The sequence below is a fragment of the Periplaneta americana genome, chromosome 13 (genome assembly GCF_040183065.1).
Source record: "Periplaneta americana isolate PAMFEO1 chromosome 13, P.americana_PAMFEO1_priV1, whole genome shotgun sequence".
Classification (NCBI taxonomy): domain Eukaryota; kingdom Metazoa; phylum Arthropoda; class Insecta; order Blattodea; family Blattidae; genus Periplaneta; species Periplaneta americana.
In genome coordinates, this window is record NC_091129.1 from 150,322,067 (window position 1) to 150,348,743 (window position 26,677).

The following is a 26,677-nucleotide window of genomic DNA, read 5'->3' on the forward strand; positions in this document are numbered from 1 at the left end:
TTCTTTCTGACGCACCCTGTACAAAGCGTCCCGTTAATGGATCCATTTGCAGGACGATCCAGACCTCTCTTTACCTTGCCCATCAAATCTCGCTTGAAAATGGATTTTGAGATTTCGTACTCACGTCAACATTCATTCAATTCCACTGCTCCGGATCGAAATTTATCCAATGCCTTAAGTACAGCACTTGGTTCAGATTTTACGTATTCTTGTTTGATCATTATCTATTCTGAAATTTGAAAATATTATGCAACTAACGTTACTTGTTCACGTTGCCAAAATCGTACTGGTACGATATGAGCAACCTTTCAAAGGTACGATTTAGGAAACTAGCACTCCAAACAAACTATTCCGATTATAACCTAAACAAAACTGTTACAGTGACTATTTTTACCGTTTAAATAATGAAAACAATCTAATATACTAGGTGTAATAAAACACATTCATTAAACTAACTCAATGTTTTAATAAAAGCTTACGAAAGGGTAACAAAATCTTATATGAGAAATCAGAACTTCCTATTAAGCACGATTTAATACAGCTGTTGTCTTGGGTGAAAGGCGGGAAACTGAACGAGTATCAGTTTCTATTTGTATTTCATGAAAAATTCCCCAGATGGTTTCTGCATGCAATACTTTCCTCAATATTAATAGGGGTACGATTTCGGCGCCGGTACGATATAGGCTACTTTCCCCTAAATTAGATTATTTTCCTATTTGTAGATAGAATCTCACAAAAGAGAACATAATTTTGCTTTACATTAATGTTCTATGTGCTTAAGTAGAAAGTTTATATAATTTTTACTTTCTATTCACACCAAGAATTATTATCCTACAAAAAATGATATCCGCATTCCACGGAAATACATAAATCCTAAGCATCTATGATATCCTAAAAGTGGTTTTAGGCATATCATCTGTCTGTCTTTCTATCTATCTGTTTACAGAGGCTTATGCTAAAATATTCCACATATTTTGTTCATATTCAGTATCCACGAGTGACGTTTTTAAATGATAGGCCCACATTCAAATTCAAATCAGAGAATTTTCTGCAGTTTACATCGAGCTAAATAGGCATTATAAAGTAATTATTATAGTACAGAATTACACAGCAAATCACGTTCGAACTTGTGCTAGAATCTATCGCAGTTTCTTAAAGAATTAACGACCATTATATCTAATTCTTCTTATTGCTGGTGGAGAATTTCGATAGAATCAATTGGTTCTACGACGGCCTGTTTGACAGCACTACTATTTATTTAAAAAAAAAAAAGTGAGAGACAATTTTCGAATCCCATTGACTGTGTGGCTACATTTTATTATTATTTTTTTTTTAGTTATTTTACACTACCTACCTACCTACAAATGGCTTTTAAGGAACCCGCAGGTTCATTGCCGCCCTCACATAAACCCGCCATCGGTCCCTATCCTGTGCAAAATTAATCCAGTCTCTATCTTCATAGCCCACTTCCCTCAAATCATTTTTAATATTACCCTCCCATCTACGTCTCGGCCTCCTCAAAGGTCTTTTCCCGTTCGGTCTCCCAACTATTACTTTATATGCATTACTGGGCTCGCCCATACGTGCTACATGCCCTGCCCATCTCATACGTCTGGATGTAATGTTCCTAATATTGTCAGGTGAAGCATACAATGCGTGCAGTTCTGTGTTGTGTAACTTTCTCCATTCTCCTGTAACTTCACCCCTCTTAGCTCCAAACATTTTCCAAAGAACCTTATTCTCAATCTCTGTTCCTCTCTCAAAGTGAGAGTCCAAGTTTCACAACGATACAGAACAACCGGTAATATAACTGTTTTATAAATTCTAACTTTCAGATTTTTTGACAGCAGACTACTGGGTGCTCATTTCAAAGTGTGTCATGACGTCACTGTTGTGAGTCAGCGATTTGAAACGACTTTCAGCTTTTATGTCAGAGAAGTTACCTATTAATCAAGGCGTTCAATCTGAACTTGAGAACGTGTACGGTATAACTTGAATGTCGTAGCAACAGATGGCGGTCTGTAAAGTCTGTGTGCTACCATAACCTCTTTCGAATTGAATTTTTGCGGGAAAGTCGTACGCAGGGTATTTGTTATCATCGATTTCGTACGGCAACATTCCACAACACAAATCAAAATGCTCCCTGTCCATGTTGACCGTCCAAGTTAATGTCAACAAATACGTGAGTAATCGTCTTAACCACTTCAGTACGTGTTTCCAAACAGTTCACATTCTTGCCACTACTGGCGTTACCGTACGTATCGGTAAGTAATCTTCAGAATGAACGCCGTACTTGCTAGGCAACTTCTCTCGCATTTAGGTAATACGCCTTTGCGGAAATGTAGGAAGATTGAATTCTCTAGGCTCATCGGATAGCCACATGACGACATACAGCGAGCCATGACACATTTTGAACTGAACACCCAGTAGATGACAAAAGCTCCTCAACCGAATAATAACAGGCATTTCCCATATTTATTCTGTGTTTAATTTCCTCCCGAGTGTCATTTATATTTGTTACTGTTCCTCCGAGATATTTAAATTTTTCCACCTCTTCGAAAGATAAATCTCTAATTTTTATATTTGTCTTGTGTAATTATTTTATTTTCTTACTGATTTTGTACATAATTATGAAGTTAACTTATTAGAACAACACAAGATGCAGCGTTTCCAATAGTAAGTTATATCATATCACAATGTTCTAAAACGCAGAGCCACGTCTATAATGCTTCTCTACAATTAAAATTCGCCTATCAGTAACTTCCCAACCGTTACATTTCGCACATAGAGAAATCAGGTTAAATTAATGTAGATTAACCCTATCTACCATAGTCTACTATATACAGTCGCGAAGCTTGAGGTGATTTTCTGCAAATCTCGTGATAAAGCGCTCCAAGCGGTTAGCAACTAGAAACAATAGACTGTCCACGGTCGACTTTGGACTGTGTCGTATTTCCATCGAGTGCTAGCTCGTTGCGTATTTCACATTGATGCTTGTGAAATGTTCGTTATTGGTTGTTGAATCCCGTTGTGCTTTCATGTGTGCAAGAACGACCTAAGCAGGGCCCGCTAAAGTTTACCATTGCGTAATATTTTACTAGAGACATAGAAAAATTAAGTTTGTTTTAATGAAATTTATTGATCACGTTTTACTTTCAATTCTGGTGGGATTATTATTGCTTAGGCCTACTTTTTTTTTCAAAAGATATGTTTTTAATTATAGCTGTTAATTTTGTTGTTATTTTTATTTGTTTCTTTACTAGAGACGTAGAAAATGTCTGTTACAATAAAATTTATTGATCACGTTTTATTTCCAATTCTGGTGTGCTTATTATTGCTTAACCTCATCCCACTTTGTTAACTACGTAAGCCTACACTACAAGTACCGGTACACGTAAGTTACTCCATTAATTCATATTTCCATTATTATTATTGTAAAGGGAAATGCAAATTAATATTTATTGGTTTCATAGTTAATTATCGCTATAATCTTGAATGAGTGAAGCGATTATAGTAAATTTCAGTTCGTTTTGCACAAACAAAAATAATATTAACCTATTTCTTGCAGGTATCTTTGAGTTTATGGTGGAATTTAATATGCTTCATTAAAATAATAAATTAACTTTATGCATTTAATATTTCAATAATGGAAGGAAGGTGTTAATTTTTCCAAAAGAACCCGACAACGAAAGTGTAACATATTTTGTCATCTGCTAGGAGAGATCTGTGACGATGAGGCGACAGTAGCGATCCTAGTGGTGGGCAACTACCCATGTTTGCATTTTTACTACATATTGAGCTTCGCTACTGTAAATAGTAGACTGTGCTATCTACATTATCCTGAAGTACTTTACATTCCTCCTGGGACTCACTGTATACACGCAATGGCAATAGGAACCTATTTTTTTTAACTTCCTTTATAATCGACAAAGAAGCAGTTTGGCACTAAATAGTGATTCCAGTTTTAATACTTTTGGGTTCAAAAGCAGTAGCTCATATTCTCGAAACACAATGCATCTGTTTACTGTTTTGTTCAACCTATCGTTCTGGAAGATAACTTACCGCCCTGTTAATCTCGTATTTCAAATTTCCCTGGGTGGATTTTCAGAGCATGTCACATCAACCTGTTAAATATCTGACGAGAATTTTCCGATTCGCTGCTGTAATCCCTTTGTACTCCCCTATGCAGCATAGAGAACGAAGGGAGGCTAGAGTTATTATGTGAAAGAAAGGGAAACACAATATTGTTTTCTGCAGATGTTATGACACTCCTCAGAAAGGCGAAGACGGAGAGGGGGTCGTCGTAGGCTAGAAATAACTCCGAAATTTTGCTCTTTGTATTTATTTATAGGCTTACCTCGAAATTTTTATTCGCTAAGACCACATAAAAGCATTCGACATTAATAATAACGTTATAAGTTAATTCAAACTTGTACTTCCAATTTGGGAAAACGAAATTGTACCAGAACAATGGAAGGAGTCCATAATCGTACCTATTTTTAAGAAGGGGGACAAGACTAACTGTAGTAACTTTCGAGGAATATCACTTTTGTTGACGTTGTACAAAATTTTGTCGAATATCCTTTTGAGAAGATTAACTCCATATGTAGATGAAATTATTGGGGATCATCAGTGTGGTTTTAGGCGTAATAGATCGACTATTGATCAGATTTTTTGTATTCGACAGATATTGGAGAAAAATGGGAGTATAAAGGTACATCAGTTATTCATAGATTTCAAAAAGGCGTATGACTCGGTTAAGAGAGAAGTTTTATTTAATATTCTTATTGAATTTGGTATTCCCAAGAAACTACTTCGATTAATTAAAATGTGTCTTAGTGAAACTTACAGCAGAGTCCGTATAAGCCATTTTCTATCTGATGCTTTTCCAATTCACTGCGGGCTAAAGTAGGGAGATGCACTATCACCTTTATTTTTTAACTTTGCTCTAGAATATGCCATTAGGAAAGTTCAGGATAACACAGAGGGTCTGGAATTGAACGGGTTACATCAGCTTCTTGTTTATGCGGATGACGTGAATATGTTAGGAGAAAATCCACAAACGATTAGGGAAAAAACGGAAATTCTACATAGTTGAAGCAAGTAAAGCGATAGGGTTGGAAGTAAATCCCGGAAAGACTAAGTATATGATTATGTCTCGTGACCAGAATATTGTAGGCTACGAAATGGAACTATAAAAATTGGAGATTTATCCTTCGAAGAGTTGGAAAACTTCAAATATCTTGGAGCAACAGTAACAAATATAAATGACACTCGGGAGGAAATTAAACGCAGAATAAATATGGGAAATGCCTGTTATTATTCGGTTGAGAAGCTTTTATCATCCAGTCTGCTGTCAAAAAATCTGAAAGTTAGAATTTATAAAACAGTTATATTACCGGTTTGTTCTGTATGGTTGTGAAACTTGGATTCTCACTTTGGGAGAGGAACAGAGATTAAGGATGTTTGAGAATAAGGTTCTTAGAAAAATATTTGGGGCTAAGAGGGATGAAGTTACAGGAGAATGGAGAAAGTTACACAACGCAGAGCTGCACGCATTGTATACTTCACCTGACATAATTAGGAACATAAAATCCAGACGTTTGAGATGGGCAGGACATGTAGCACGTATGGGCGAATCCAGAAATGCATATAGAGTGTTAGTTGGGAAGCCGGAGGGAAAAAAACCTTTGGGGAGGCCGAGACGTAGATGGGAAGATAATATTAAAATGGATTTGAGGGAGGTGGATATGATGGTAGAGACTGGATTAATCTTGCTCAGGATAGGGACCAATGGCGGGCTTATGTGAGGGCGGCAATGAACCTCTGGGTTCCTTAAAAGCCAGTAAGTAAGTTATAAGTTAATTCAGTGGAATTCCACACGTGGAAATTCGAGCCATTCCGTCATCAGTATTTCATTAGAATGCGGATTTATTGAATACGACCATCTTACGTTGATACGTCATGAGTGAATACACTTTTTGCGGAATGTACAGACCCTGAAAAAAAATTTGAGCCACCTGAAATTTCCAAGTTCAAATTATCATTGAGCATGCGCAGTATGCTATAGCCTAATTGGAACTTAGCGGACTGGTATAGCCTAATACTGGTACAAAAAAAGTTCTTGATTTTCAAGAAAGTCGTCTTAATAAAGCGAACTTCAATTATCTTACGTTAGATAGATGCACGTAGGATGCGTTAGAAAATTTATTTTCTACTGTCCGTTTCATAAATCTAATCCCGGATGCAAAAGAATTCAAAACTGCATTACGATTTCTCAGTTTTTTCTAAAAAACGAAGCATTTAAGTTACGCAGTTTGCGATTCTGAACAATTAGTTGAGTTTCTAGGTACAGATGTAAGTAAACCCGAAAGAGAAAGGTCTAGTGAAGATGAATGTGAGCAAAAGGAAATTAATATAGGCTAAATTGTAATTTAACTGAAAATATAAATATTGACTTGAGTGAACAACAAGCTCTTTACTATTTGTTGGGATCAGTTTTGTTCAAAATAAAACAAAATAAGTTATATAGTATTTGTGAAAACTGTTTTTCATCTCTAATAACTGATAACAGGGATGAATATATAAATTTTATTAGCATATTAGTGACTCTCAACTCGTGCAACGAAATTCACTTGCATACCCTTGTAAATTCGTGTTTGGTATAATTCTAAGTGCAGAAAAATGTGAATCGTTGGTAGAAAATGAGTTGACACTAAAGGATTTGAAGTCTTTATTCATTAACATTTCAACTCATAAGTACGTTCCCAACTTGTCATAATATTTTTGAAAAAGTCTTATCGCTGTATTTTAGGATTGGAATGTATTTATTGTTAAGAAAATTGTCTGTTGCAGCAAAATGTACTACAACAATCTATTAAATGTGGCAGTCGAAGTGTTGGTATGAGAATTGCAGTACAAAATTACTGATGTTATTGCTATTGAAATTGACATAACATAAATAATAGTGTTATCTCTAATAAGTCATTTCACTATGACAATAATGTTTATTAATCCATGTCCTCCTGTATTCGATAAACCATAACAATATGTGTGATATCGCCTTTAATAATGAATGACCTTCGTTCTAGAATTACTACATACGCTTCTGTGCCGAGCAAAGAGTAAATATGGCCGCCGCGCGCCGCCGAGAATGCTGTACTCTCCAATATACACTGCTTTGGTACGAGCTATACCGAACTCCATCGTTAGATCAGCTGATTTCCTTGTTGCTAAGCGACAGATTTCTTCCAACGTATGAATTCACTTCCACACACTTTTATAATACGTTACAAAAAGGAAGAAATGCAAAAGAAATGCCCCTATTCGCCAGCTTCCGAACTGACAACGTATACAGTACAAGCTTCATAAAAACATTAACGAATCACTATACCTGTATTAACTCCTGCGGTAGCTGATTGGTCAGACCTTTAGCCTGTCACCACCTCTTACCAGATCACTACATCTCCACTCCCAGCCTACCCTATGACGTTCTCCTCCTGCCAGGGTCTGTGAAGTGAATTTCACACTTTAGGTAATTTAGAGCAATGGAGAAAGTGATATAGGGAAGTTAGCCTATGTCCGTGAATGTTTCGAAGTACATTCTTGCATTTTATTTCATTTATTTATTTATTTTGCTAATAATTTTAACATAAAATATAATATAAACAGAAAAACTTTAGCTCGTCCCTGAAAGAGTAGAACTCGTGCTCAGGGGCGGATTCCCGAATTTAAATTAAGAAGTATATAATACAATTTGTCCTATGTCTACTACACAATAAGAATAGATAAATTTAAATTTAAAATTTTTCAATTTTTATAAAATCCATATATACCTTTTTTAAATTTAATACTAGAACCTGTTAGAATTGACAAGATTAGGATATTTAAATATAAATTTGTTATATATTCTTGGGCCTAAATTACTACTATGATTAAACACTGTAGCAGTGTTGCATTTTGGTTCAAACAATCTTAAAGAATAGATATCTTTTGTTTCATAACTATGAGAATACAATTCAAAATTATTTTGCTTTTATGTATGAATTTTATTAATACAATATAATAAATTTGTCTTATTTTAAGAACATTAAAGTCTAAAAACAATTTTGAGATGGAAAATCAATAGGTTTATGAAGACATATTTTAATTATTTTGTTCTGTAATAAATAAAGTGGATTAAAATTGGATTTGAATAAGCTACCCCATAAGCTACATAATTACCGATTGAAATAAAGTTAAGAATATATTTTGCATAATAAACTTATTGACAAGTAATTCCTCAATAAAACAAAATAATATATTATTTTACGTAATTTATTACAAAGTTTATTAATGTGTAATTGTTACAATACTTCCTTCATGCTTCGTTCAATGAGAAATTAAGCCTATAGGTTTACAGTCTTACTAATGAAAACTCTTATCTAGACGTTTAACTGTCTTATAGGCCTACTTCTACAACGAATAGCTAGTTTATAAATCGTGTGTAAATTTCTTACTAATAATCACTACATACGTCGTGTATAAGAATACAACTGTTACACAGATACATAATAGTTTCGTCATTATTTTATTACGAAAGGTAACAAAATAATTGAGATTCTCTATTGCATCCGATATTGTGCGCTAGTGTGCCGCGCAAAGTATCGGAAGTGCAACTGAGTCTGATCGATTACCACGCTATATTTTGATCAAAGGGCATAACTACAGGAATATTATTCTAATTATTCTGTACTCTTTGTTTTGTTCTTTTGTGGTTACAAGGTAACCATCATCATACAATGACAATCGATAGAAACAGCTGTTAAACGGCGGCCATTTTTGCTGTATATGCAAGATTTAAACAGGGGTTTTCGTATGTATAACTATTGCGAAGCAATTTCCATATATATAGTTACACTCTGCTTATACAGCCATCACTTATGCATGGTTTATTAATAACGTTTTCTGTCCCAACTCTGCATAAGTCTTGCATAAAGTTTATACACGGTTTATTAGTAAGACTGTTATTGAGTTTGAGGTTCGCCAAGCTTCTATTAGAGGACCACTAGTGTTCCGCGGACCATGATTTTAGAAACTGCAAGCCAAACGTAATATCTGTGCGTTATATCTTTGTTGTAAGGACTTATTCTAGTTCTTGAAGAAGAGGCACTTAATGTAGCTTGTATTAAATTTGAAGTAAGAGCATGACAGTGGATATATCAAATATGTACTTACTTCATGTGAATAAAGACGTTAGAGAGAGACTCCGCTATGCTTCAAACACGAAGTGAGGAAACGGAAACAAGGTTGGGGTATATTATTCTGATCTCTTCCTTACGCCTCTTCCTCTTCATCTTCCATAAATGCCAAGCACATCTGTGACCATCCTCTCGCTCTCCTTCCGTGGCCCCCTGCGCAAGTGTCTTCCTTTCGTCCTGTCAGAAATGTCTATCAACACAGCACAATTCAGCCGCTCCTGCCAAAATTGGATTTCTTATTTTTCTTTTTTTATTTCCTGGCGGTGGGTTCCTACCTTTTGAATAGAGACGTCATAACTTCCCGTCTCATCACCACCCCGCCCCCTTCTACTAATTCCACGAGTGTGAAGCGTCGTTGAACCGAGTTGGATTAAATACTACAGCTTCTCAAGGCATCACTGCTTCCGCCATCTTGAGGACACCTGTCGCAGACAACTATTAAGGATGTTCCTAACAGCTTCAAGAGCCTCCTGTAGGGATTCTGTGAATATATTACACTATATTATTCTGTTCTTGGTCGATATAAATTATATAGCGTGGATATTTATTTATTTATTGTTGTATTTTTATTTACTTATTTATTTATTTACTTATTTATTTATTTGCTTATTTATTTATTTTTTCTTATTATTTTATTGATTTATTTACTTATTTAGTTATTTATTTATTTATTTACTTATTTATTTGTGTATTTATTTATGTATTTATTTATTTACTTATTTATTTATTTAGTTATGTATGTATTTAGTTATGTATGTATACATTTACCTATTTATTTATTTAGTTATGTATTTATTTATTTATGTATTTATTTATGTATTTATTTACTTATTTATTTATTCACTTATTTATTTACTTATTCACTTATTTATTTATTTACTTATTTATTTATTCACTTATTTATTTATTTATTTATTTATGTATTTATTTATTTATGTATTTATTTATTGATGTATTTATTTATTTACTTATTTATTTATGTATTTATTCACTTATTTATTTATTTATTTATTTATTTATTTATTTATTCACTTATTTATTTACTTATTTATTTATTTATTTATTTATGTATTTATTTATTTAATTATTTATTCACCCATTTATTTATTTATTTATTTACTTATTTATTTATGTATTTATTTATTTATTCACTTATTTATTCACCTATTTATTTATTTATTTATTTATTTATTTATTTATTTATTTATTTATTTATTTATTTATTTATTTATTTATTTATTTATGTGCCGGACAACAGCCGTAGGCCAATTATAGTCCATTAATAATTAAATTAAAATTTATAACAATACTAAAGATTAAGATACTTAATGTGAATTAAAACATAACCTATAATATTAACTGACATATAGGCGTAGTTGAATTAATAAAGAAATATAAGAACATAATACCAAAAATTTACAGATTATATAATACAAATCAATTAGTCACTGCTATAGACCTGTATTAAATGGATCAAAATTAGAACCATGCATAGGCTATTGGTATTTTGTATAACTTACATCTAGACACCGGAGAAATAGATTTAGAAATCCTAGTATAGAAAATTTTGTGGACTCCAAATTTTTTTGTAGGAATACGAAAGCTGACATTAGTTATGATAGATTCATAGACAATGTCACCCCTGATGACTTTACAGTACAAACGAATATGTAATCTGGTTCATATCGTCCAGAATGTAAGCTACGATATTTAAAGTATTCACTAGATACCCTATAGTTAAGTTCAGAGGAAGCAGATAGGTATGTACATAAAGATACAAATTTTCTTTGAATATTTTCCAGTTTGGCCGAATCAGTTGTAAGAGAACTCCAAACTACGGATACATATTCAAGTTTCGGTAATAATAATAATAATAATAATAATAATAATAATAAATAATCATAATGCATGTATTTATTCTGTTGTTGTTAAGGCCATCAGGCCTTCTCTTCTACGCAACCAGAAATATGTATACACACAGCGAAAAAAAAAGTATTAATAACGCTACATAAGTTATTTCAAACAAAACAAACACGTTTACAATTTTATTACAGTAACACAAAAGAAAAAAGAAAATGCAAAAACCTAAAAAATTGAAATTTGTGTACTATTAAACAAAACTTCAAGATTTATTCTTATTTGTAATATTGTTTCTTAACTCTCTGTACGTTATTTTTTGTATTATTATATATTATTCTTCCTTACGAGTAGTTTAAGTTTTCAATTGTACTCTGTTATAGCTTGTCATTACTAACATTTCTGGCATTCATCATATTTATAGTTAATCTCATCGAATGTTATAATTTTATTAGGGCTATATTGTATCAATTACAGCACTTTGTATCTCAGATTTATTTACGGAGAAGTGGAAGAGAGGGTTTTAAGCTTTAACTTCACCCTAATAAATAATTCTAATTCTAATTATTTCTAAAGAAAATATTGAAAAGCTGTGACCAACAAGTTCCGAAAGCTTATGATTTGGATAATTTAATTCTATACAGTATCATCACAGTCTAGTATATACAGTCACGAAGCTTGAGTTGTTGAGGGTACTAGAAGCAATAGACTGTGCAGGTACTATTTCGCATTGTCTGTACTGAGGCGATAGTAGGGATCCTAGTAGTTAGCAACTATCTATGAATGCATATGCTACGTATTGAGCTTCGTGACTGTATATAAGGTACACGTACCAAATAACGCCACCTTAACACTTCAGTCACTTTTGCTCTGGAAACAAGTTATGTACAAACACGAAAATTATGAAATAGAAACTATAATCTTATCTTTACAAAAGAGCACAATGAAAGTGGATATATTATATACCGAACAAGAATTAGAACTCAAATAGGAAAACTTTGTAAACTGGCGTTATTAGGAACAGGTTGTCCAATTAACGCCACCTATTTTCTAGTAACCTATACACTTATAATTATTAATGAATTATTTTTCCTAAGCAACAAAAATTGAACTAAGCGACTAAATTTGAGTTTCTGTTAATAAAAGATACAAAATCACTCAATACTAATGAAAGATTCTTGATCTAAAACTGAAACACCAGATGGATTAGGAAAATATGTTTTCCAGTGACTCCTTACTTTAAAAAAAGAGACAATGTGACTCAGTATAAAGTTATTAAACACAAAAGCATTTACCTTAGTTTAATATGAATGTTTTCCAATAAGTAAAACAAAAAATTAAGTTATGTAAAATAAAAAAAATAAGAGTTCGATAAGCAATTGAACCGATATCATCACTGCACATTCTGAACATTTGTAAGTTGAAAGCTTAGTGACTTTCCTGATGTTTTCACACTGATGCTGTACTGTCAGCCTTAGTACTAACATAACCTAAAATTTGGCCTGTAGACCTTTAACGTTACATGGCGTTAAAACGCTACTGAGTACTTGATAACATGACATGCCTGTTTCTCTAACATTTTCAAATTTTATAGATAGCAAGTACTTTCTATACATTGAAGAATGTTTAAGGATCACGAAAATATATAGTTTAATATAGTTATTATTTGTTCAACACACAAAATAAAATATCGCCTCTTACCTTGATATAAGAACAGCCGTTCACTATCAACACACAACAGGAAAATGATGGAATATAATGTCACTCGTAAATGTCAGCGGACAGCTAGTAACTCATTTCATCACTAGGTTGCAAGCGAATGCAGGCTACAGTAGTGCTCTACCGAAAACTTGTGCCGTTAACAAATTTTAATAGGGTGGCGTTAAAGGTAGGCCTATACATGGCGTTATTTGGCTCAGGGACCTTACTAGACTGTGATATCGTCATAATACGAGTCGTCATGGAAACAAGTTGAAAGAAGTAGTAGAATTTTTGTCTTTGCAAACAAATGAGCAATTCCTGCCGTCGCCGACGGAGAACTGGCTGTAGAGGTGATACGCCCGGTTGGTTTTATGTCTTAAGAGGAGAGAAAACGAAAGCCGGGGACCTGCACCGACTTCATCCAGCACTGCAGTGCATATTGCATTCATAATAACATTTTTTGGCATCCTCCCCTTGCACATTATTCCGCCATAATAGTTTACCAGGGTCCTAGCCCTTTCTCTGCTCAAGACCCTACGCTTACACCCTCGCTTTTCCGTTTTATAACAATAACTAGTGTACCATTATGGGGTGCATGGATAAAAACCCTACATAAAACTTTTGTTTCGTAGGTTCAGAATTCTGTGTTGTTTTCGGAATGCTTAAGATATTAATTAAAACCAATCCTCCCAAACTTCGTGAACTTTGCTTTGGTTATGTTCCAACAGATGCCAGACACTTATTATATTCGTAATTTATAGTCATCAAATAAAACAAAAGCCTTATTGTTATATTATTCTCCAATGCTGTGCCTTCTGACTACATAAATATATAAATTGTAGACACTGTAGACCAGGGATGAGCATAACGGAGGGGAGGTAAATGTGATCCAGTTCACCCCTTCCACAATATTTGTGACGTATTTACATTACATGAACTAGGCTTCTTTTCAGTTTAGGGCTGTACAAACCTAATGCGGTATGAATAATTTCAAGGAAAAATTGTTCCGGGGCCGGGTATCGATCCCGGGACCTCTGGTTGAACGTACCAGCGCTCTCCCAACTGAGCTACCCGGGAACTCCACCCGACACCGTCTCAACTTTTCCCTTTATATCCACACAACTCGCGTGGGCTGACGAAACGCCAGAGACCCACATCGAGTGCACACAAACTCTGTGTGACTTGGAATTTGTGGTACGTTCAACCAGAGGTCCCGGGATCGATACCCGGCCCCGGAACAATTTTTCCCTTGAAATTATCCAAATCTGCTTTACAGGAAGCTTCACCTGAAAGACTAGATTTGCATAATATATACGTCAATGTGTACGTTAACAGAAAACCACAATTCCAAGCCACACAGAGTTTGTGTGCACTCGATGTGGGTCTCTGGCGTTTCGTCAGCCCACGCGAGTTGTGTGGATATAAAGGGAAAAGTTGAGACGGTGTCAGGTGGAGTTCCCGGGTAGCTCAGTTGGGAGAGCGCTGGTACGTTCAACCAGAGGTCCCGGGATCGGTACCCGGCCCCGGAACAATTTTTCCCTTGAAATTATTCAAATCTGCTTTACAGGAAGCTTCACCTGAAAGACTAGATTTGCCTAATGCGGTATGCTATTATATTAAACATTTCAAATCAAGTAAAATATGTAATATAAACATTCATATGGTCTCTATGGCTTAGCACTCAATATAAATAATCATCACTTAGATCGCCTATACTATCTATATTAGGATGAAGACTATTACTACATAAACGTAAAGCAGTTACGACATTATGAGGTGTTAGACGTGTACGCCTCGTTTCTTATTCTGTCTGTCCATTTCACACGCTCCATCCTTCTCCATATCCACATTTCAAATGCTTCTAGTCGCCTCTTCACTTCTTCGTAATGTCCATGTTTCTGCCCCGCACAATGCTACACTCCACAGAAAGCACTTCACAATAGGCTGAGGCCGTGTCTCAAAGCTCAAGTCCATAGTACACACTAGTGACTAGCAACTAGGTGACTTGTAAACTACACGCTAGGGAGCTTTTGAAATGTATACTTGAAACATGGCCTACTTCATAGACTATTTTTCTAAAAACCATGACATCAAGGTGCAGCACAGAATTAAAAAGGCAGTGTCCTAATGCAGTTTCATTACGAGTTATGTGGAAAAGGTACGGACTTATTATATTACAATAATGTTTAAAACATTGTACAGAAGGTACTAACAATGCCAGTGTTCAAAGTTAACGTGTTATCCTACATTATATTTACAGTATTTCACTTCCAAAGCATTTTCAGATTTCATAACCCCAATTGCTGATGAGGTATCCATGTTTGTTTAGTGAGCAACAATCGAGCAAACATTTTCGTTTACTAGCTACTACGGACTTGATTGCTATGCACAATGTAGCTTTGGATCATAACTTCTGACGTCACATCCGGCTATTTAGTCAACAATATAGTTCACTTCAGCTGAAAATGTAGCTTTGAGACACGGCCTGATTAATTGATTTATTGTAATGTGTTTAAAATTCGCGATTACTTACCCACACGTTCACAATATAATAGCAGTAGGATGTGTGAGATTACTTACTTACTTACAAATGGCTTTTAAGGAACCCGAAGGTTCATTTCCGCCCTCACATAAGCCCGTCATCGGTCCCTATCCTGTGCAAGATTAATCTAGTCCTTATCATCATATCCCACCTCCCTCAAATCCATTTTAATATTATCCTCCCATCTACGTCTCGGCCTCCCCAAAGGTCTTTTTCCCCTCCGGTCTCCCAACTAACACTCTATATACATTCCTGTATTCGCCCATACGTGCTACATGCCCTGCCCATCGCAAACGTCTGGATTTAATGTTCCTAATTATGTCAGGTGAAGAATACAATGCGTGCAGTTCTGCGTTGTGTAACTTTCTCCATTCTCCTGTAACTTCATCCCTCTTAGTCCCAAATATTTTCCTAAGCACCTTATTCTCAAACACCCTTAACCTATGTTCCTCTCTCAGAGTGAGAGTCAAAGTTTCACAACCATATAGAACAACCGGTAATATAACTGTTTTATAAATTCTAACTTTCAGATTTTTTGACAGCAGACTAGATGATAAAAGCTTCTCAACCGAATAATAACACGCATTTCCCATATTTATTCTGCGTTTAATTTCCTCCCGAGTGTCATTTATATTTGTTACTGTTGCTCCAAGATATTTGAATTTTTTCACCCCTTCGAAGGATAAATCTCCAAGTTTTATATTTCCATTTCGTACAATATTCTGGTCACGAGACATAATCATATACTTTGTCTTTCCAGGATTTACTTCCAAACCGATCGCTTTACTTGCTTCAAGTAAAATTTCCGTGTTTTTCCTAATCGATTGTGGATTTTCTCCTAACATATTCACGTCATCCGCATAGACAAGAAGCTGATGTAACCCGTTCAATTCCAACTCCTGCCTGTTATCCTGAACTTTCCTAAAGGCATATTCTAGAGCGAAGTTAAAAAGTAAAGGTGATAATGCATCTCCCTGCTTTAGCCCGCAGTGAATTGGAAAAGCATCAGATAGAAACTGACCTATACGCACTCTGCTGTAAGTTTCACTAAGACACATTTTAATTAATCGAACTAGTTTCTTGGGAATACCAAATTCAATAAGAATATCATATAATACCTCCCTCTTAATCGAGTCATATGCCTTTTTGAAATCTATGAATAACTGATGTACTGTACCCTTATACTCCCATTTTTTCTCCATTATCTGTCGAATACAAAAAATCTGATCAATAGTCGATCTATTACGCCGAAAACCGCACTGATGATCCCCAATAATTTCATCTACGTACGGAGTGGGATTAGCAGTTTTAATACGTCCCAGAATTATATTCCCAAAAATGGTGTATAAATTATTTAGACTTTCGCCTAACATAGACTTGTGTTTCCTTATTAATTTTAATGTAACCTCGCCTTGCCACGTTTAGAAAATTCACTACTTGCCGGCTCCGCTCGCTTCCTACGCTGGTTTGTCGGATAACACAACAGAGGCTACGTATTCAATCCCATCGCTCGCCCGACAGGTCAAACGCAATAGACTCTCATTGAGAGGAGGAGACTCCCACTCCCGCCTCTTTAACTCTCTCTCTCTAGCTCTTTCGTATGTACGTCACAGGATGTAATTTTATAGATTTCACCTTATTTCAGGATGCTCTTCCGAATGGTGTATAAATTGCTTGGAAGTTTTCTTAACGTTGAGTGATGTTCCCTTGTAAGAGGCAGGTATAAAATAGGGGCGATTGGAGAATGCTGAGTTTGCAGTGAAAGACCTGCTCTTGAGCAGAACACGTATGTATGTATGTATGTATGTATGTATGTATGTATGTATGTATGTATGTATTGGGTTATTTTACGACGCTGTATCAACATCTAGGTTATTTAGCGTCTGAATGATATGAAGGTGATAATGCCGGTGAAATGAGTCCGGGGTTCCAGCACCGAAAGTTACCCAGCATTTGCTCGTATTGGGTTGAGGGAAAACCCCGGAAAAAACCTCAGCCAGGTAACTTGCCCCGACCGGGATTCGAACCCGGGCCACCTGGTTTCACAGACAGACGCGCTGACCGTTACTCCACAGGTGTGGACTGTATGTATGTATGTATGTATGTATGTATGTATGTATGTATGTATGTATGTATGTATGTATGTATGTGTGTGTGTATGTATGTGTGTATGTATGTATGTATGTATGTATGTATGTATGTCCAGAAGTAATAAAGTTCCGTAATGTTACATGATTGCATTTTAATTGTATTTTAACTATGTAAGGGCTATAATATTTACCCATTATCGCCTACTGTTACCATATTTTATTAAATATTTTGTAGAAATATGAAGCTACTGGGACATCATTTTATTTTTACTTCAATCTTTGTTGTATCTGAGTTTTTGAATCTACTTCACTCCCACCCCCTCTACTAGTAAACTTCCAATCGTCCTCCACTACAGAATCAAGGCCGCGTATGCAGTCAAAGTCGCCTTACGGTCAAAGAAAACAGTACTGAATTAGTCCAGTAATATGTTCGCGTTTTCCAGTGATGAAAGAACTTTCAATATTGAATCATATTTAGCACAGGTACTGTCGTCAGTTTGCATACGTCGCACCCCGATTTCCCCCACACGCTTCTGCTGGGTTGTCTAAGTTCTTTTCTGAAAACTTTAATTTCTGTTAGGAATTGGAGGTCTAGGTAATATTATACAACTGTTTAAAATAACTTAAATAAAAGGGCCTCGTTAAGTAATTAACTGTCACTTGATTTGCTCCCTTTCTACGACCTTGAGACAAAACCACTTGGACGGACAGTAAATAGCATGTCTGAGTAGTTTTATGTTTTCGGATCGGGCAGAAGTGAAAATTGAATTTACAGTACGTAAGGTATTCTTTTATAGAGTAGGTACAGAATTATTTCAACATGAGTTACTAGTACGAAAAATGAAACTGGTAATTGGGATTAGGTACAGTAGTCTATAGTGCGATAATATGCACAAAAGAACTGAAGCCTGTATCGAAATGAATGGCCACCATTTTCAAAAATGTGTTTAAATATCCATGTTATGATTATTTTTCAATTTACCTTTATTCCCTAAATTGTACTCTAGTGTGCTGTAGACAGTATAATATACACTGCATAATGATTACGTCCACATGGATAGCTCAGTTCGTGAGTAAAACACTTATTGTTAATACAGTACTGTATTTTGATTAAACAAAAAACCTAATAAAAATTATCAAACTCAAAATCGCGATATTTCCTAGTTTACGTAAATAGATTAACTACTTTTCTTCCCTCCTATACCTAGTAAAGTGATCTGTAAGTGTTTTACGCCAGTATCATCGAACTCCAATCGTGGAAGGGGGTAGCAAGCGATGTTTCCGGTTCTCAACCATTAATCCAAAGATATACTTACTTACTGGCTTTTAAGGAACCAGGAGGTTCATTGCCGCCCTCACATAAGCCCGCCATTGTTCCCTATCCTGAGCAAGATTAATCCATTCTCTATCATCATATCCCACCTCCCTCAAATCCATTTTAATATTATCTTCCCATCTACGTCTCGGCCTCCCCAAAGGTTTTTTCCCCTCTGGCCTCCCAACTAACACTCTATATGCATTTCTGGATTCGCCCATACGAGCTACATGCCCTGCCCATCGCAAACGTCTGGATTTAATGTTCCTAATTATGTCAGGTGAAGGATACAATGCGTGCAGCTCTGCGTTGTGTAACTTTCTCCATTCTCCTGTAACTTCATCTCTTTTAGCCCCAAATATTTTCCTAAGAACCTTATTCTCAAAAACCCTCAATCTCTATTCCTCTCTCAAAATGAGAGTCACAGCTTCACAACCATACAGAACAACTGGTAATATAACTGTTTTATAAATTCTAACTTTCTGATTTTTTGATAGCAGACTAGATGACAAAAGCTTCTCAACCGAATAATAACAGGCATTTCCCATATTTATTCTGCGTTTAATTTCCTCTCGAGTGTCATTTATATTTGTTACTGTTGCTCCAAGATATTTGAATTTTTCCACCTCTTCGAAGGATAAATCTCCAACTTTTATAGTTCCATTTCGTACAATATTCTGGTCACGAGACATAATCATGTAAGTTACTTAGTCTTTTCGGGATTTACTTCCAACCCTATCGCTTTACTTGCTTCCAGTAAAATTTCCGTATTTTCCCTAATCGTTTGTGGATTTTCAACTAACATATTCACGTCATCTGCATAGACAAGAAGCTGATGTTACCCGTTCAATTCCAAACCCTCTGTAATCCAAAGGTATAGCCAGGTTAATATTAGAAATGTTAGTAGGCTAAAAATAAAATGATGTCCCTGTATATTAACTTACAGCTTCTGTAGCCATTTCTGTGTGCAGTAATGCATTCCAACAGCGACTCTGTCGTGCTGTAGAGTAGGATTATATTGAATTTCCTCACCTTGAGAACGGAGCCACCTTAATATAAATATTTTCTCGCAACATTTCGCGAGATTGTGTAGTTAGCAGAGTTACACCTGCAGCTCAGGCAATAAAAGTCATTTGAGTGTAGAGCGGGTTGTATGAGACTCGGCTCAGCCTTATATTAAGGGAGCAAATGAGGAAGACCGTCTCGGAAAATTGGGTAGGAATGGAGACGGGTGGGCCAAAGCAGCAGATTAGATGTGTATTACAGCGGCATCGGGAACTGAGAAGCAACGCCTTCTCGGGCGCGACTGCAAGAGCGGCACAAGTTACCGTAAACATGTATCCCATCTGTCGTCGATGGTTTATCGTTCGTCTTCCAGAAGGCTTGCAAGTAGAGTAGACACCTTTTCCTTTCTTTTTTTTATATTGTTTCCAAGTTCAACATAGTAAGGTCCCAGAGACAAATAACGCCATGTAAGTTATATCTTTAAGGCCACCCTATTAATTCTTATGCAAATCTAGTCTTTCAAGTAAAGCTTCCTGTAAAGCAGATTTGAATAATTTCAAGGGAAAAATTGTACCGGGGCCGGGTATCAATCCCAGGACCTCTGGTTGAACGTACCAGCTTTACCTGAAAGACTAGATTTGCATAATATATACGTCACTGTGTACGTTAACAGAAAACCACAATTCCAAGGCACACAGAGTATGTGTGTACTCGATGTGGGTCTCTGGCGTTCCGTCAGCCCACGCGAGTTGTGTGGATATAAAGGGGAAAGTTGAGACGGTGTAGGGTGGAGTTCCCGTGTAGCTCAGTTGGCAGAGCGCTGGTACGTTTAACCAGAGGTCCCGGGATCGATACCCGGCCCCGGAACAATTTTTCCCTTGAAATTATTCTATTAATTCTTTGTAAGCGACACTAGATTTTGGTAGTGCACTACAGTAGCCTGCATTCGCTTGCCATGTAGTGATGAAATGAGTTACTAGCTGTCCGCTGACATTTACGAGTGACATGATATTCCATAATTTTCCTGTTGTGTGTTGATAGTGAATGGCTGTTCTTATTTCAAGGTAAGAGGCAATATTTTATTTTGCGTGTTGAGCAAATAATAACTATATTAAACTATATATTTTCGTGATCCTTAAACATTCTTCTATGTATAGAAAGTATTTGCTATCTATAAAATTTTAAAATGTTAGAGAAACAGGCATGTCATGTTATCAAGTACTCAGTAGCGCTTTAACGCCACCTGGCATTAAAGGTCTACAGATAAAATTTTAGGTTATGTTAGTATGGTAGTAATTTGTTTAACGATAGTCCTCAGTTTTTATAGTATTTTAATTGCTATTATATTCATATTGTGTGAGATATTTACATGATTAGTGTGGAAACGTCAGAAAAAACGCCAATCTTTCAACTTTCAAATGTCCAGAATGTGCACAGTGATGATATTGGTTCAATTGCGTATCAAACTCTTAATTTTTTGTTTTACGTTTGGAAAAATATTAATATTTAACTAAGGTTAATGATTTTGTGTTTATAACTTTCTACTGTGTCTCGTCTCTTTTTTGAAAGTAAGAAGTTACCGGAAAACATTTATTTTCATAATCCATCTGGTGTTTTAGCTTCAGATCAAGAATATTTCCTTAGTACTGTGTAGTTTTGTATGTTTTATTAACATAAACTCGAATTTAGTTGCTTAGTTCAATTTGTGTTGCTTAGGAAAACCAATTAATTAATAATTATAAGTGTATATGTTACTATAAAATAGGTGGCGTTAATTGGACAAGCTGTTCCTAATAACGCCACTTTACAAAGTTTTCCTATTTGAGTTGTAATTCTTCTCCGGTATATAATAATATCATTATTTTCATTGTGCTATTTTATAAAGATAAAATTACAGTTTCTTTATCATAATTTTTGTGTTTGTACGTAACTTATTTCCAGAGCAACAGTGACTTAAGTGTTAAGGTGGCGTTATTTGGTACGTATAGGCCTACCTTACACTAATATTCTTCTCCATCTTTTAGTAAATTCCACATACTTCACTTGTACCCTATCCTTTTTTTATTTTTTGCTTGGTTATATAACGACGCTGTATCAACTACTAGATTAGTTAGCGTCGATGGAATTGGTGATAGCGAGATGGTATTTGGCGAGATGAGGTCGAGGATTCGCCATAAATTACCTGACATTCGCTTTATCGTTGGAGAAAACCTCGGAAAAAATCCAGCTAGATATTCATCCTAAGCGGGAATGGAATCCGCATTCGACCGTAACTCCGGATTAGCAGGCAAACGCGCTACCGTCTGATGTACGCCGGTGGCCTCGTGTTCCTTCCATCTCTTATCAAGTCAGGTATATTTTATTCCTATTTGTATTTCTACTGTACAGTATTACTTATTTCTCTAATAAGTGTACAAAATTCTGTATATATCACGTAAGTTCTTTTATATAATTATTAAAATTCAATATAATTTAATTGGCTTGTCATTAACTTTCATTCTTCTCGTATTTTTCTTTAAACTATTCCACGTATTTTATCCGCATTGTTTTTTTATACCCAGACTTCTATGCTTCGTATTCCTTTTAATCCGTTAAATAGTCGCTGTGTTGTACTCATATCCGTACAGTGGAAGCTCTTAAGTTCGACAGAAATCAAGTTCGACATGTTATAGTTCGACTGCTTACGTAGGAGAATTAGACATGCCCCTATACGGGCACTAAGAAATGGGTTTGCCATTTGAATGGGAATTGGTTCTGTCTCTTGTAGTGATACTTTTGTTAAAGGAAAACAGAATATTTTATTGATTAGGACATCCATATTGATCACTGATTTTAAATTAACGAACTACTTTTTTTCTATTTGAGAATTGTGCCGTTTGTGAGACGGAACTGTCGAAACCCATTGTGGTACCAGAAGCGCATACACAAGTCTCGGGACGGGCAGGAAATGCAAGTACAGTACTGTATTCGTTGACGGATAACTAATAAGAATTTGCATTCATTTCACCTGCCACACCCAGTATCCTTATTGGACTGAACTTTCAATTCTGTTTTGTCGAACTTTGGAGAGTCCACTGTATTTATCTTTCACCAAATTACATATTTCGCTCGTATTCTTTTACATTTGCTATCATAGCCTATTTAATGTATATTACTAATATCCGTCTTTATCTTCAGCAACACCCATATTTCACTCGTTTTCCTTTTTACACTTATTTTTTGTCATCTTCAATTCGATATATTTTTATGTTGTTCATATTTATTTTGTACAATATTATATATTTCACTCGCATTCATTTTTCTACTTAGGCCTATTTACTTTCATCTTCAATCGTATTTGACGTATTTTCCTCTTGTTTATTTCCTGAAAAATTATATATTTCATTGGTATTCTTTTTTGCGCTTATTCTTTTCATATTCAATCATATTAGATGTACTTTTCTCCTATTCGCATTTATCTCATACAAAAAAAAACATTTAATTGGTATTCTTTTTTTTTTTACTTATTCTGCTTCCCCTTCAATCATAAATATTCGATGTATATTTTTCTCCTATTCGTCTTTATCTTGTACAAATTTATATTTTTTATCATTCATATTCTCTTTCATCTCCTACATATTCAGTGTATGTTTCTCCTTTCATGTTTATCTTGTACACAGTTACATATTTCATTCGTATTCTATTTTTCCATCATATTCGTTTTCATCTTCAATCATATTCCACATATTTTTCTGATATTCATGTTTATCTTGTACCAAATTAAATATTTCATTCTTATTTCTCCCATCATATTCTTTTTCGTCTTCAATCATATTCGAGTAATAAATATATTAATTACAAGATGAAGATAATAACTCATATTATTTTTTTTACATCTTATAGTGTTTTATTCGCATTCACAGAAAAAAAGTAAAAATATTTATTTACAAATAGTCTACGGCTAGATCTATCTACCGTTATCTATTCTAACTACATAAGAATGACCACGGCCGACTTGATGCTCGCTTCGCTTCGCTTCTCCTTTACAGAGAAGCGAAGGGAGCATCAAGTCGGCCGTGGAATGAAAGAAACAACGGAATAATGAAAATATTTATCTTATTTACAAACACATTTAGATTTAAAATTTAGAATTTACGAATTGACATTCCGTAAAAGAAAATGTATTGGGTGTACTTGATGCTCAGGAAATTCAATGTGATATTATATTTTTGAATATATTGATAATTTCAGTCATTTACAGAACAATTGCGAATCGTCAGCGACAAGATAAAAGTGACAATATGAAATCGACATTATTGCTATAATAGATGGCTCTGATTGGTTAAAATTCAACGCATTTTTACAAATTCGTACATGAACGAAATAGTCTTATAAAATTTTCATTCTTGTAACCGTTTTTTTTTTTCTTTATTCTTAAAGATCACCATAATTCTGCAAAATATATTTTCTAATTATCGTGATTTAAAGTATAAATATGTGACTTTTCACATTGAAAATTCTAAATCAGAGATATTTTAATTAATTGGCTTGTTAAAAAGTCTAATTATGTCTTCTTGCTTTATTTCATATTTCAAAACATTTTAGAAAATCTAATTAAAATTTTGAATCCTAATCAAGCTAAAAAAATAAAATTTATAGTAATCAATACTTTTTAGTTTCAGCATTTCTGTATGGAATCGAAATTTGGATCAGTTTTATAATTTGTTTATCAATACTTAAATTAATACATTACAAACGAAATAATGAAATTCTGTACAGACTATAATCAACTTCCATTCTCAACAAAAGGAATAAATACTTACATGGATCATGTGAGGAAACAAAGAGGAAGGCAGAAAATAGGAAAGACTGGAAAAAGCTGGGTTTGCAGTGAAAGACCTGCCTTTGGGCGGAACACTAAATGAATGAATGAATAAACGTTTCTTGATGTCAAGTCCGAAAACTACCAATTAACTTCGAGATGTAAGCAAAACAAATGAACTGTATTTTGAAATAATATCGATTTATTTGATTTAAAAAAATTCCAGTTTATGTTTTTTAAATGAGTGAAGTTTCATGATACACATTTTCGTAACTACTGTCATGAAACGTACAGCCTTAGACACAAAAAGAACCGATCTCCTGTAGCGTATATTCACTAAGTCTACTTCAGGCAGCGCTTGGTTCACACGACTAAGGAAAGGATGTTTATTTTGTACATAATTTACCCCTTGAATATATCTTCGTTATAGATTATTACTCATAGCACTTGACCTATAAACTGACAGAAAAACCAACAAACAAACAAACAAAACAAGGGAGAAACAGGGCGGAGTCGTGCATAAGAAATTCCTTCACGTGTAAACCTAAGCTCTCAAGGAATCAGCCCTTGGCATATAGCAGCCGGTTATTTTTTGTCTAATACTGTACATTCAGACTGTGAGTTCTTTTGAAAGAGAAGTTACTTTTCGAACTCAAATTTTATAATACTATCTGATATTACTGTCAATTAAAATACTTTTCGACAAATTGATCATGTCTGAGGTCTTTTCAAAACAACATGTTATTTTCTGAAGTATAGGAAAAACTTACAATATTTTCACAAACACTAGTAAATTAAATTATGTAATGTAGTTGTTTACCGGTAACTAAAGTAACCAAAATGTAACTAATTTAAGCAATTGGTAACAAAGTAACAAATTTAAAGGACCCGAATGATCGTGGGTTACGAAATTACTCAATTGTTCTGCTTCACTTATTTATTCTCGGCACCGCTTCCTGAGCTGCGGTGGTCGGTAGTCAGAGATTGCATATGCGAGTCTAATACAGTATAGAATGCTGAGAGAAGTTGGCTGCTCGTTCATTGAACTGTTGATCAGACAACTTAAGAAACAAGTCTGATTGCAGATCGTAAGTTGACTGAAATGTGATTAATGTTTTTCATTGTGGTTATGAGTAATTAGTGTGTATACTGATAATGTGTTAAGATGTTAAATAATCGTCTCCTGCAGTGTATAACAAGGTACCTATGACATTTATTTTCCGATGACTATTACACTCTTACTACGTCATACTACTTTTGACCAATAAACCAGTACTAAAGGACGTATTTCAAACAATCATGGCTGCTTATCGCACAATTTTATCGCGTCCCTAGCATTTGTTTAATTTTATCGCGTCCCTAGCATTTGTTTCTTTGTTTGCCAACATTTGAAACTGCGCTGGTCTGGACGTCAAAAATATATATAATTACAAACCACTCCAGTCGATGCACAGCAGTTTCAAATATGACTCGCATTGGCATTCAAGAACAAGAATTAATAAAAATCACTGATCATACCTATGCATCTTCTGAAATCCGATTTACAAATAAATGAAGAGCACCATTCGGAAATCCTGAACAAGTTGAATACACCATGTAGGCCTAAATCAACGAGTTCCACTTCTATTACGCACACGTCCAATATAACATCAATTGAACCACCAACCACATTCAAATTTGAAAATTGTACATTCAATAATTATTCCTTTTAAAATTATTCATTCGGAAATCCTGAATAAGTTGAATATAGGCCTAAATCAACGAGTTCCACTTCTATTATGCACACGTCCAATATAACATCAATTGAACCACCAACCACATTCAAATTTGAAAATTGTACATTCAATAATTATTCCTTTTAAAATTATTCATGTTTATTTTTTATGTCATCGTCGTTAAATAAAACTTTTCTAGCACTTGTGTATATTAGTTAGGTTATGTTATAGCTTCTGCTATATGATATTATGGATAGTCACGTATCAGAGATTGTTTAATATTAAGATTTATTGAAAATCATCTATCAAGTGACGTTGATTACTGGGATTCGGATAATTGAAGTGGAATGCAACTGTCTTAATAAAAATGAAACTGAATCAACAAAGCCTTCTTGACTAGTAACAGGCCACA